The sequence below is a fragment of the Camellia sinensis genome, chromosome 1, assembly GCF_055761805.1.
Source record: "Camellia sinensis isolate YWXY chromosome 1, ASM5576180v1, whole genome shotgun sequence".
Classification (NCBI taxonomy): Eukaryota; Viridiplantae; Streptophyta; class Magnoliopsida; order Ericales; family Theaceae; genus Camellia; species Camellia sinensis.
Window position 1 is genome coordinate 220,747,685 of NC_138961.1, and position 14,516 is coordinate 220,762,200.

Here is a 14,516-nt window from a genome sequence, read left to right on the forward strand (position 1 = left end):
TTTGTTCTGATGGTATTAATGATTTTCTATTAAAAAAATTCTAAATAGAGTCAAATTTGAATAATTTAATAATGTAGCTGCAAAAAAAAAAATTAAATTCATTTACAATTCAGGCAATTCGGGTTTAACTCGGGTCGGGCTTAGGCAGACAACCTCGGGTTACAATTCGGGCTTGGGCAGGTCTCAGCACAACTTGGATTGGGCTTGGACAACCTCCCAACCCGACCGAACCCGCCCGAGTTGCACCCCTATCTCTTACACTCTCCTTTTATTTGAATACTACATACCAGTCATGCAATCAACCATCTCTTTCTCTCTCAATCTCATCACAACACTACCTTCCACCATTGTTACTGTTAGGACCTCCAAATTTGGCAACTATCTCCTTTAGTATATGATCTTGCCACCAACAGCTTTCCAATACCATCGGCTATTCACTCTTGCATAATCGCAGTACGAAATCAGTGAGTAATTTTTTTATTTTTGTGTGAGGTTTTTTTTTTTAAATATATAAATATATTTTGCTTTCCTGTTCTGATTCAAAAAATAATCCACACCCTTTTTCTGATATCTATTTATACAATATCTTCTCTTCTAACTACTATTCTTGCCCATATTGGTAACTAACATCCAAAACAGAGTAATTAATATTCAAAACATAACTTGACTGCTAGCTAATCTAACCAACTTAGCTTGCTAACTTAACTGCTAGAAATTAATTTTCAAAACATAACTTGCTAATTGGCAGCTTCTCTTCTATTATTAGAGACTCTTCTATTGCTAATTTTCAAAACATAACTTGACTACTAGATGATTCATATGATACAATATATATATATATATATATCAATGATTGCATCAATGGGAAACAATAAAGCGAATAAAGACATTTTCAAAAAATTTGTGACAAACATGATTATTGTCATGATTTAGGTATTTTTTTATGCACTTTATGTTTATGATTTTATCAATGGATTTTTTATTTTAGAGATTTTTCAAGCTAAGGAATTTCTGATTTTTTATAGATTTTTTAAGTTTAGGGATTTTGCTGAGTTAGGAATTTTTTGGGGATTATAATACATTCTGTCATTTGATATATTTGTGTATTTGTGTTTCTTATTAGATGTCAAGTGTTGAAGAGATTGCAAATCCTGGTAACAATAGCACCCCTGTGGAGCATAAACTTGATGCTTCTATGTCTTCCTCTAAGACAAAGGTACGTCATCCTAAAGAAAAGAGTAGGAAAGGTTCAGAGGTTTGGCTTCATTTCACAAAAATTTATAAGGAAGGGTGCAAGAAACCTGTTGGGGCTAAATGTAATTACTGTCATAACAGATGCATGGTTAAGTGAGAATGGGACTAGTACTTTGAGAAAACATGTTGCTAATTGCTCGAAGTGTCCTTATAATCATGAGATAAAGAAACAAAAAACTTTGTCATTTCAGTAAGTTAAAGAAGAAGGTTTTGAAAATAGTCTTGGACTGTGGAAATTTGAACAAGATGCATGTAGAGATGCACTTGCTCAAATGATAGTCAAAGATGAGTTACCTTTTAGGTTTGTTGAACGTGAAGGTTTTCGTCACTTTTGTAGTGTGATGCAACCTAATTTCAGAAAACTTTCACGCATTACAGTGGCAAGGAATTGTGTGACATTGTTTAGTAATGAGACAAAGAAATTGAGGAATTTGTTCATGAAATCAAATCAAAGAATTTGTCTCACTACTGATTCATGGACTTCCCTACAAAATGTTTCTTACATGTGCCTCACAGCACATTTCATCGATAAGGATTGGAAATTACACAAAAAAATTTTAAGCTTTTGTGTAATATCTAGCCACAAAGGTGAGGCAATTGGGAGGGCAGTAGAGGCATGCTTGATTGATTGGGGTATAGAGAAATTGTGCACACTAACTGTTGATAATGCAAGTGCTAATGATGTTGCACTTGCATATTTGAAGAGAAAGTTCTCTAAAAAAAGTGATGCCTTTATTTTAAAAGGTGAGCTTTTTCACATGAGGTGTTGTGCCCATATCATTAATTTAATTATGAAAGATGGCTTGAATGAAATCAAAGGATCGGTAACTCGAATTCATGATGCTGTGAAGTATGTTAGAAGTTTTCCTCAAAAAGAGCAACGTTTCAAGTCATGTGTAGAGAATGAGAGGATTAATCATAAGAGTTCTTTGTGTTTAGATGTTCAAACATGATGAAACTCTACTTTTCTCATGTTAAATACTGCACTCAAGTTTCAAAAAGCTTTTGAAAGATTAGAAGATGAAGATCCACATTTTTGCTTAGAACGTAATGATATTCCTCCTACCACCAAAGATTGGGATGATGCTAGGCATTTTACTTCATTTTTGGAAAAATTCTATGATGCCACTGTTCATTTGTCTGGTTCTTTGTACGTTACTTCTACTATGTATTTTACTGAAGTTTGTGCAATTGAAGGTTTCTTGTCTGAATATGCAAAGAGTTTGAATCCTTCTTTAAGTGTAATGGCTATGAAAATGAAGAGCAAGTTTGATAAGTACTGGAGAAAAATTGAAAAAGTGAACATGTTATTGTTGATTTCTGTTGTGTTGGATCTCCGTTGTAAGTTGAGATATGTCAATTTTTGTTACTCTGAACTTCATGAAGCTACCACTGTGATTGAGCTTACAAAAAAGGTAAGAGAGACATTGAATCAAATTTATGATGAGTATCAAAAGCTTGAATTTGGAATGTGTTCTTCTTCTAACCAAACTTGTGTTGAAGTTGATCAACCAATTAGTGGAGCAAGTAAACAGTTAATGTCTCTTAAATCAAAGTTTCAAAAACATTTGGCACAAGAAGAATGTGATGGTGGAAAGTCAGAAGTGGATAAATATTTGGAAGATGCTTGTGAAAAGGAAGGCCCAAACTCACATTTTGAAATTTTGAATTGGTGGAATGTGAATTCCTCTAGATATAAAATTCTTTCTCAAGTTGCCCCGGATATTTTGGCCATTCCCATATCCACTGTTGCCTCAGAGGCTGCCTTTAGTACAGGAGGTCGTGTCATTGACCAATTTCGTAGTTCTCTCACTCCCAATCTTATAGAATGCTTGATTTGTTTATAGGATTGGTTGCGTGCTTCACCATTCCCACTTGAAGTAGAAGAAAATATTGCGGACTTTGAAGAACTCGAACAAGGTAATATTGATTTGGTATTTTGTTATGAAATTTATTTTGATATATTGTGCACTTCATTTTAAATTAATGTTATCATTTTTTGCAATTTCAGCTCTAAATGTTGTGTCTCTGAATGTGATTTCTGACTAATGGAAGATGATTTGGCTCTTGGAAATTTGGAAAAGAGCACTGTTGCTGTGTTGCTGGGCTGCTAATGTTGCTGGTTGCTATTAATGTTTCCATTTTGTTGCTGCTGGAAACTTGGAATGCTCTCTTTTGTTGCTGTTAAGAGTCTTTTGGCTGTTGTATTTGCATCCATATTGTTTAACTTGTCTTATGTTTTTGTTGTTTTTTATTTGAAAAAGTTTCTATTGACTGTTTAGAATGTTTTTCAATGCTTTTGGATGATTAGATGATTTCAAATTTCAATGGTATGTAATGGTTATTATCATATCAAGTTTTATTTTTATTAATTGGTTTTTTATAATTTTAATGATATTAGGATTTTATCATGGGTTAAATGTAATCAGTTTGAGTAATTATTTTGCTAATATTAACAATTTATTTTTATACATAGAAAATTTTGGAACCATGAACCAAACCACAACCGAACCGTTATTTCGGTATGGTTCTGGTCCAGTTTTACAAGTGTAACGATTTGGTCTGGTTCTCAAAATTCCAAAACCGTTAGAATCGGTTTGGTTCTTGGATTTTCTCAGAATCGAACCAATCCGGACTGTGTACACCCCTAGTTTACAGGGTTGGCCGGATCGGAACCAGGCCCGGTTCCCGATTCGACCGGCCGGTCTGGTCCGGGTTTGAAAACCTTGCTTTAAACAAAAATATGTTATCAACTACAATTTTATTTCTATCCCAAACTTCTTCTGTACTAATATAATGTATTGAGATCTTATTATTTTTAAGTATCTTTTCCACTTCAAGGAATATCTCATCAGGAGGATCTTCTTTTGAAGGTTCATAAATAGGAGATTTAGATAGACTTAGTATAGCATGTTTTATGGTTCTAACCTTCGCTTTCATTTATGGGTATGATCTCTCCAAGAGATTCATTTATGATTTCTTCTAGAGTACAAATTGTTTGTTCTCGAGCTTTACTTTTTCGAGGAATTTTGTCTTTTGCACCGATGGGTCTCCCACGCTTTTGGCATGCCTTAGACTCATTTGATACTATATCCATTGATTATCCGGCAGGAATATCAATTCTTGCTAGGGTATTAGTTGCCTATATGTAAGATTTTGTCACTTTTTTTTTTTGTGTCAGTGAATGTATCCAGTAACTGATTTGCAATACTTTGCAAATGAATGATCTTTTGAACTTTTAGTTCACATTGATTAGTACGAGAATCAAGATGAGATAACGTCGAAGTATTCCAAGTGATTTCCTATCAAGCTTCAGGCTGAAACTTGTTTCTCCTTAATGATGGAAAAATTGCTTTATCAAAATGACAATCATCAATCGTGCCTGAAACACATCACCAGTCAAAGGTTCTAGGTATCTAATGATTGATGGAGAATCAAAACCAATATAATTCCAAGCCTATGTTGTGGACCCATCTTAGTGCGTTGTGAAGGTGCAATAGGAACACAAACCGCGTAACCAAACACGATAAGGTGACTAACATTTGGTGGTTGACCAAATACACGTTATAATGACGAGTGATCATTATATGTAATTGATCTGACACGAATCAAAGATACTGCATGCAATATAACATGATCCCATGTTGAAACAGGTAATTTGTTTTTCATAAGCAAAGGCTGAGCAATCAACTAAAATCTCTTAATGAAAGATTCAATTAAACCATTTTGGGTATAAGTGTGTGCAACAGGGTGTTTAATATCAATGCCAATGGACATGCAATAATTATCAAATGCTCGGGATGTAAATTCACTGTCATTATCAAGATGAATTGTCTTAATATGATGGTATGAAATATGTGCTCACAATCTAATTATTTGATTAAGGAGTCTGGCAAATGCAAAATTACATGTAGAAAGTAAACAAACATGTGACCATCTGGTCGATGCATTTATTAAAACCATAAAATAATGAAATGGTCCACAAGAAGGGTGTATGGATCCACATATATCCCCTTGAATTCTTTGCAAAAAGGATAGAGATTCAACAAGTACTTTTGTGGGTGATGGTCTAGTAATTAGTTTCCCTTATAAACAGAAAGAACATGGATAATTACTTGGTAAAAGAATCTTTTGGTTCTTTAATGGATGTCCATGTGAATTTTTAATTATTCGACGCATCATTATATATCTTGGATGCCCGAGTCAGTCATGCCATAGCATAAATGTTTTTGGGTTAGAGCACTTGTGGTGCATAACAATATGTGAATTAATCATTTTTATTATTGTATAATATAATCCAAATGAAAATACAGGAAGTTTTTCTAATACTAGCTTTTGGCTAGAATTAGCTGAAGTGATCAATAAATACTTCTCCTGATCTTTATTTATAGTTTCAATTTGATTACCATTACGACATATATCTTTGAAACTTAACAGATTTGTTCTAGATTTGGTAGAATACAAAGTTTCATTAATACAAATTTTTGTTCCATTTGATAACATAATATTGGCTCTTTCGGAGCCCTCATGAGGTTTGCAGAACTTAAAATTGTATTGACATTAGTTTTTCCCATGACCAATTGTATAAAATATTTTACATCACATAAGATTGTGTGTGTGGTTGCACTGTCCACTAAACAGATATCATCACCAATCATTTTGGAGTTAGTCAATGCATCAATGAAAGCCATGCCTATAAAAAATTGAAATTCATTATTCTCAAAACTTAAAGCAAGAAAATACAAACCATTAAACCCAAAAATATAAACTTCAAAATCATGATATCTAGAAAATCTAATTAATTAGTGTGAACATTTTCATCACCAATTAAATGATCAATTTTTCCTTTAGAATCTTCAAAGAAATCAGAAACATCAAGATGATTAATATCAATGGGTTCATAATGATCTGTAAAATGCATCTTAATTCCTTTTCTTTCTTCTTTTATCGAGGCTTGATAAAGATCCACTAAATGTTTAAGTGTACGACAGGTACGCGACCAATGCCCTGTCATGTCACATCTGTAACAAGCATTTTTATGACTCTAGGGAGGTTTATTCTGTAAACTTTTTCCTTTTCTTGTGATGTTCCAGAATTATTCCACTTTCTGGTGGAATGGCATGGTATTTTTCTTAACATATCCCCCGTGAATTCGATAATTCTTTCTTCGTCGACCACGTCCAAAACCATGACCTCTCACTCGTTCACAGCCATGAAATGCAACCTTGTTCACTTCAGGGAATGGAGCAGAATCGGTTAGACGAGATAGATGATTTCTCAATAACAATTGATTAGTTTGTTTAGTCACAAGAATGCATGAAATTAGTTCAGAGTACTTTGAAAAACGACGCTCTTTATATTGCTGCTGCAAGAGCACATTATCAGCGTAAAATATGGAGTATATTTTTTCAAGCATACCTTCTTCAATAATTTTTTCGCCACATAATTTTAATCGAGAGATTATTTTAAATAAAGCAAAGTTGTACTCACTAACTGATTTATAATCTTGCAACCTCAGGTGTAACCAATCATAATGGGCTCTTGGGAAGATTACGGTCTTCTGATTACGGTCTTCTGGTACTCGTATCTCTCTTTCAAATTATTCAACAGAATTAGCGGATCTTTTACCGTAAAGTACTCATTTTTTAATTCTTCTTGGAGATGATGGCGAATGAATATCATTATCTTTGCGCAATCTTGCAAGGATGCTTCATTTTCATGTTTAATGATATCTCCAAGATTTATTGCTTCAAGGTGAGTCTCAACATCAAGAATCTAAGATATATAATTTTTTCCAGAAATGTCAATAGTTGAGAATTTCAATTTTGAAATATTTGACATGTTTACTAAATTTAACAAAAACAATATATTTAATATCACATAAATATGTTAAGGAAATATAAAATTAGCTTTAGAATTTATTGTACTTTTTTTTTTATCGGCAAATGTTAGTTGTTAGTTGTTAGATTAGCACTTATGGGAGAAGATCTCCCTACCCTTGGCAAAGCACCTAAAGTGCTTGTACTCCTTTAATTCAACTCCCCTAAGGAGAATTGAACCCATGACCTCCTTAAAACTAAACCCTAAGGAAAGCATGGTGGCCAACTAGGCTAGGCCTAGTTGGTTTAGAATTTATTATACTTACTACAACCACCCAGTAGTTATGTTTTCTTAACTAGCTAGAATCTCATACTGATAACGTATTATAAAACTAAAGAAAATAAAGAATGAATAGCGAGAGTCACAATGGAAGAGAAAATAAAATATCACACATGTAATACACAATTTTTCTAGATCTTTATTACCATGCAAACTCACTTATTTATAAGTGATAAAACATTCACTATTCACCACTATTCATCACAGCATGTGTTTTACCACATGGCATACCACACTTCCCACATAGTAAAACTTTTTTTTATTTTCACTTTGACCCAAAACTCATTAGAATTCTAATTGCATTTATTTTGATGAATCCAAATATTTCATAACAAATTCATATTATTATATACATTATTAATATTATAATGTTTTACATTATTAATACCTATAAATATAATGCAATTTATATTATTATTTATGTAAATCAAGCCAAGTTTATTTTAGTTGTAGTTTAATTTCTTCATTAATAAAACTCAAATTTAAGATTGAGTTTAGCCCATATAAGATTACAAACACGATCGAACAAGTTGTAAATAAGTGCATTTTGATTTGTGTCTAAGCAATTTAATTCGTTTGTAGTCATTTCTAAGATTAAATCCATGAGCAATTGGAAAGATGGGTGAATTGTTAAGGTAGCCAGCTCCTACTTTGTGTTAAATACTCTCATATTGTATTTGGTTAATGGATTCAAAAAATTAAAAAGAAAAATAAAAAATATGTATAAAATATAATTATATTTCACCCATATTTTACTTAACTTTTTACTTTTTTTTTTTAAAATCTTTTTTCAAATTCATAAATTAAACACAACCTCACTCACTATCTTTTTATTTTTGATTAGTTCTATCTCACTCTGCATTAGTTGTATTTTAAAATTGTATTAGTTTGTGTTTAAAGATAGTGGGTAATGACGTGGTAAATTGTAGTTACATGTTGAAGATGTTACCCATGTCAGGGAATATTCCCAACCAACAGCATATTTGTTTAATCATCTCCGGCATATATATGTTTAGTGCCCTAATGATGTTGTTATTTGTTTAATCACCCTCCAACCATGTACCTTGCTTTACCAACCGTACTCCTTGGTTAAATCCCCCTTGTTTTTATTATATCAGGCTTAATTAATTATAGGGCCGGCCATTAGCAATGTTAATTACTAGCAGATTTGGAACAAGTTGTTCCAGCCATGGGAGGGTTTTAAACTTATCTTTGTAAGCAAAAATTGGCCTATTGTATGATGTGCGTCTTTACTATTGAGATTTTAAATTCGAATATTACTTGTTACATCATATAATTTTTCGTTCAACTCTTACAAATTGTTAATAAATAAAGACTGACTCATATATATATATATATATATAAATTATTACATAATTCAAAAATATCATGTAACATTATTTATATAATGCTCTTGATAATTACTTGCAATTTAATTAAATGGCCGACCTAATTAGCAATTTTAATTACTTGCAGTTTTGGAACAAGTCCTGCCATGGAAGGGTTTTATTACATGCCTTTTTCTTTCTCTTTTTTTTTTCCTATTTTTTTAATAGCAAAGGTTGGTTGAATGGATGAGCTAATGGATGAGATTTTTTTTTATCAGTCTAATGTCTGGATTTTTTTTATCATGTGGTGTTGTTTACCTATTACTCTTCACAAATAAGAAATCATAAAATATACTAAATAAATTATTATGTATTTTTCAATAACTAACATAAATAGATTAACATTGTCTCATTTGTTTTTTTTTTTTTTTCTTTTTTTTGCTAAATTATTAATTGAGAGCAAGTACTGCATAATATTTTAAGACTAATTAATAATTACGCTGTTGTAAGACCCACAATTTGACGTGCATTGCGGTCTGCAATTTTTATCGATAGTGCAATACAATCATGACAATTTTTTATTTTTTATTTTTAGAACTAGAAGAACTTCATTCAAAATCATGACAATATTATACAAAACCAACATGGTGACTGATGGCCATAAATTCTACGTGACCCATTGTAGAATTAGAAGAGTTATAATGACCCACTTTTCCTCTCAAAAGAGAGAGAGAGGGAAAGAGAGAGAGGGTTCAACAGCACGAGATGGTGGTGGATCCAAGAGTGAGAGAGAGAGAGAGAGAGGAAAGGGATATGCAAAGGCCACAAATTTCTATACTTTAAGAGACCATGGTTACAAGTCATATAGGGAGGGAGGGGCCAAAGAGGACTTAAGGTTTTTTATCATCTCTTTATGGGGGACTTTAACAGTAGACAGATGGGACTCCAAAGAAAGAGCAAGGCTAAGAGAGAAAAAGAGAAAAAGGCAAAAAGAAAAGTGAGGGAAAAATAATAATTAAAAAGCAAATGTGGACTCTAATAAAGATAGAGATGAATAGAGAGAGAGAGAGAACTGAGTTAGGCAGACAGACAGGTATGAATTCACACATATATGAAATGGATGCCATGAGATTAGATGATGAGAACTTTTCTTTCAAGAGTTGATTCCATTCATGTCCAGGACAGTACATGTTTTTTCTCTCTCTCTCTCTCTGATAGTGCTCAAATGGTCCTCTCTCTCGCTCTCTCTCTAAAATTTCAAAAGCATTTCCTTTTTTCTTTGTAACAGAGTCAGGCCTTTGGCCTTTGGGGTAGCCATTTTTGGACGGACCCTCTTGTTCTGCAAACAAAAGTATGACTTTGCCGCTTTCTTCTTTTCCTTCTTTGTAAAGCAGTTGTATAGTAAATTTAACTCTACAAATAATTGTACACAATTGGACATAAATTTTAGCTTGTCTTTCCTTCTTTCAAAAGCATTGGATATGAAAATTTGAGCAAATCTAAGTGCAAAGAAGATTGTAATAAACTGAGACATATGTGAGATAAATGAGTGATTTCGTATATAATGAATCTCATAGGAAGACCTATCATTTATCTTACATCTCCATTCTATTATATGGAAATCTATATAGGATTCATGCCCATTATATGAATTCTATGTATCTATGGTGTGCGTGTCAATTTCCGACCACATTGCCAACTTAGTATTCAGTTGGAGAGCACTGGCAGAACAGATGGCGCCTGAATGACCTGTAACAGAAAGAGAAGATTCCGGCGGTGGTTCGTCCACCCGGGGACGCTCCGACGATCAAGTCAGTTATCTCAAAGATAATCAATAGTGCTTATTTCACTATTTAGAATATAAATTGCGTACCTTAGACCCATGGGGATACCTCTCTTTTATAGCCATCACTTACCTAATCCCAATAGAAGCCTAGCTTCAATTGACTTAGGATTACTGCTAATCTTGGACTCTCAGTAGGATTGAGATAAAACTCTCTAAGAGTCTTATCTTTATCCAAACTGAAGTCCTCTCCCATTCTTGGACTTTTGTCCCTTATCCGCTTATCTCGGATTCCGATATCTTCGGAAGTAACCTCGGCCTAGCCGAGATAACCTCGGCATCACGACCAGGACACGTGGCACCTCGGCTGACACGTCGACGTCACCTTGGCCACGTGTTAGTATCTCAGAAAATATATCCTCACAACTGCCCCCTAGGTTCTATTACCTCGGCATTCTGAGGTGATGGAACTTATATCAGAACTTCCTTCCAGTACGTCGGTTTAAAATTTCTTTAGCCGAGATCATCATACAGGCCGATATGTTTTTTTTTTTAAAGAACACGAATTCCAAGAGCTCCTTCATGCGTATGAGCTGTCATGCATAATAACTCAACCGTTTTAGCCACGCGTCTGCCTTTTACTAGATCGTACTTGAAACGCGCCTGTAAGTCGTTTCGCGCCTGCGTGCGCTGTCTGACGCATACGTCGTTTTAGGCGCATTAATTGTCTTTTTGCTGCCGTTTCGAGTTTTTGACAAAACTTCTTTCTTCTTTCGTCTTTTCACTTTACATCGTTTGTTTTTTGAGGCTTTCTCTCTCTCTCTCTAGTTTTTTCTTCCAAATCCTCTATTGTTCAAGCTTTCCCAGCTCTGCAATTTTGCTGTATTCGTCTTCTCTGGCGTGATTTTCATTACTTTATCGCTTCTACAACCGTTTGTCTGACTTCGGCAATCCTTACACCGGCTTCACTTTTTCTGGGAAGCCACTGTTCCTCCGGATTTTATTTCTTGTTGCTCTTCAAGAAGTTTCGCTTTATTACTTGTTGCCATTGCTGTTTTGCTCAAGTATTCAATTTATAAATCATGTATCTGAGTGTGTTTATTGCATGACTTTGCTTTTGCCCATGTCTTGAATACACACACTGCTCACAATCTTCTTGCACTTTTGCCATTGTTCTTGGCCTTATACCCTTGCACTAATTTTGGCACAATGTTCTTGATAGTTCATCACTGTTCTTGATTCTGAAACACATTCTTGCTTTTCTGTTTTCTGTGATTTTTCCAGATTCGTGCCTTCAATCTTCGTTTCCATAGATCTAGGTTTGAGATTTGTTTGTAGAACCCACGGATCTTAGGAAAAACTGAAACGATTTCCCATAGATTCTGTGTATTTTTGGGCTTTAGCCGAGGTCCGTAAAACCCTCCAAAACACTCTCATCTGAAATCCAACTCCTCTAGTTAAGTCGATATCATGGGTTTGTGGAAACATAGAGTAGACACCCCGACCAAGTTAGAGCACTTTAGGCGAGAGTTTGACATCCCGACCGACGTTCATCTGAGGTTGGCTGGGGAGGATGACTCTATCATGCCCACAGCTGATTCTATGCCTTTCCCTGTTGTGGCCTTTATTGAGTGTGGTCTTAGGCTCCCACTCAACATCCTTTTTTGAGAAGTCCTCCATTACTATAAGTTGAACCCGATGCAGCTCGCCATCAATTCCTACCGAGTCATCGATGGCATAATAGCCTTAACCCGACAAGAGAATGTTAGGGATACTTTAGCCGACATCCAATACTGTTATACTATGTGCGACCTTTCACTGAAAGAGAAAGGTTATATCTATTATCTCAATCCGCGGTCCACAGAGTATAAAATCGTGGCCGACTTCGCAGACTCCAAAAAGGGAGCTGGAGATGATTATTTCATTGCCTCGGGGAATTGGGAGTTCGCTCCAAACGAGGACCTCCACCTCCACCCTCTTCCTCGAACAGTTTTTGTAGAGGGTAATGGTAAGAGCCCAGTGTTTATACTTACTTGTTTTTTTTTAAAGTCTCCAATACTTTGATCTAATGTCTGCGCTATTCTTTTTTGCTGTTCTTCCTCAGCCGCCAAAGGGCTTCCGCCAGTCTTTCTTTCCCAGTAAAGGCTTGAAGAAACTATTGGATCTGCCAGTCCACAAGAGAAGAGCCCCTTTGGTACTCAATTTCATTCCTACGTACAAGTCTGTTCTTCCCAACGTTCCAAAGAAGAAGAAGAAGAATCTGTCTCCTCCTTCTGCCACAACTTCTCAAGCTGCCCCCACATCTCGGCCAGATTAAGGATCAACTTCTGATCCAGCATAGCAGCCGTCAATTTCGGCTCCATATCTGATCCCAATATCCCATCGCCAATGCCGGCGACGTACTATTTTTGCTGTCGAGATGGGCCGCCAGAAAGCAGTTCCTAAAGATCTTCTAGCCAACATTCCCTCTACTGTAGACGCCCAACCTGAGCCATCTCAGCCAAAGCCAAAAAAAATGATAAAGAAAGCTCAGCCAAAGGCAACGGTAACTCAGATTAACACTGAGGATACCTTGCCAATTTCGAAATTGGTTTCGAGCGAGAAAACCACCTCTGTCCCCAAGAAGAGGTCTGCCGAAGCCAAACTATCTCAATCAACTCGGTCTAAGAGGCCGACGTCAGAGTCTTCCACAGCGTCGGGCTCTATGCAGGCTGGTGCCCCTTGGGCTCCACCTATTACTTTGGAGAACAGGCCAGTCTGTGTTGAGGATAGTGCCGACGACTTAAACGTTGGCGTTGCCCTTTCTACAGCCTTACTCCTCTCTGGGGATCTCGACCGTAACGCTGAGATGACTGAGCATGAGAACTTCGCCTTGATGCTCTAGCGTTCTGTTCAAGTAAGTCTTCACACTTGGTATCTTTCTTTCTTTTTTGTACTTAGAAAGTTTTTTAATAACTTTTGCTCTGTTCACTTTCAGGCCATCCAGCATGCTCATTCTTTCTCAATACAAGCCTTTGAGAACCGGAAGGAGCTGGCCAACAAGAGGAGGGAGGTCTCCAGTCTGCAGAAGACCAATAAAAGCTTACAATAAAAAATGAAGACTTTGGCAGACCAAGCCGAGGATGCTGTTAAAGCCAAAGATGATGCCGAGGAGAAGGCAGATTCTGCAGAGACCATCAAGAAGGTTCTTGAGGCTGAAAAGAAAGAGGCTGAGGAAAAGATGGCCCAGGCCTAGAAAGAATTGCAAGACACCTTGGCCACGAAAGAGGCCGAAATAAAAGCCGCAGATGAAAAGGCATATTCTGAGGGGGTGGCCGATGTCACGGTGGACTACGAAAAATAGGTGAAGCAGGCATGCAACAAGGGTTTTACCCTTGGTTGGATGGCTCTTCTGAAAAAACTTGAAATTCCCGAGGACTCCCCCCTCAGGAACATCGACGTCCTTCCCCTACCATTCCCTCCTACTCTGAGCCAATCCGACGACGATTCTGAGTCTGAGGAGGAGGCTTTGGTGAGGAAGTCAAAGGAGGCCATTGGGACCAAGTCTCCTACTCAAAATGAGCAAGTCCTAGACTTGACTCAAGATGAGGAGGTTCCCAAGGAGGTTACTCCTGAGAAGGCATCATCCGACGTGCTTCTTGCCGATAAGAGCCTCGATCAAACCCTTAATGAAATAGATGCCGAGCTCGCAGCTGAGAAGGTTGCCCATATGTCTTCCCAGCAGTCTTCTGAACTTCGAACCCAACCTCCTCAAGACGCAGAAGGGTCTTAGTTTGGATGTTTTTCTTTTGCTTCTGTACTTTGCACTTTGGTTTTCCTTTAAAACAATGTAAGATCTTCAGATGGCCGATGTGCCTTCTTATAAATACAACCTCTTTGTTTTGTTTGCATATTTGTCTTCCCTTTAATACTCTTGTATGATTCCATACTTAGAATATTTTGTATATCTTCAATACACATTTTATCTGTGTAATTTTCTCGGGGTGAAACAC

The 14,516-nt window shown here is 35.9% G+C and overlaps 1 long non-coding RNA gene across 1 annotated transcript; it reads left to right on the forward strand.

The window, feature by feature from the left end:
* The first annotated feature begins 328 nt into the window (after positions 1-328).
* On the forward strand, positions 329-3,174 carry LOC145790611 (uncharacterized). The gene is made up of 3 exons (XR_014329471.1): positions 329-464; positions 1,124-1,216; positions 3,102-3,174. It is a non-coding gene; the product is annotated as an uncharacterized LOC145790611 (long non-coding RNA).
* The last annotated feature ends 11,342 nt before the right edge of the window (positions 3,175-14,516 follow it).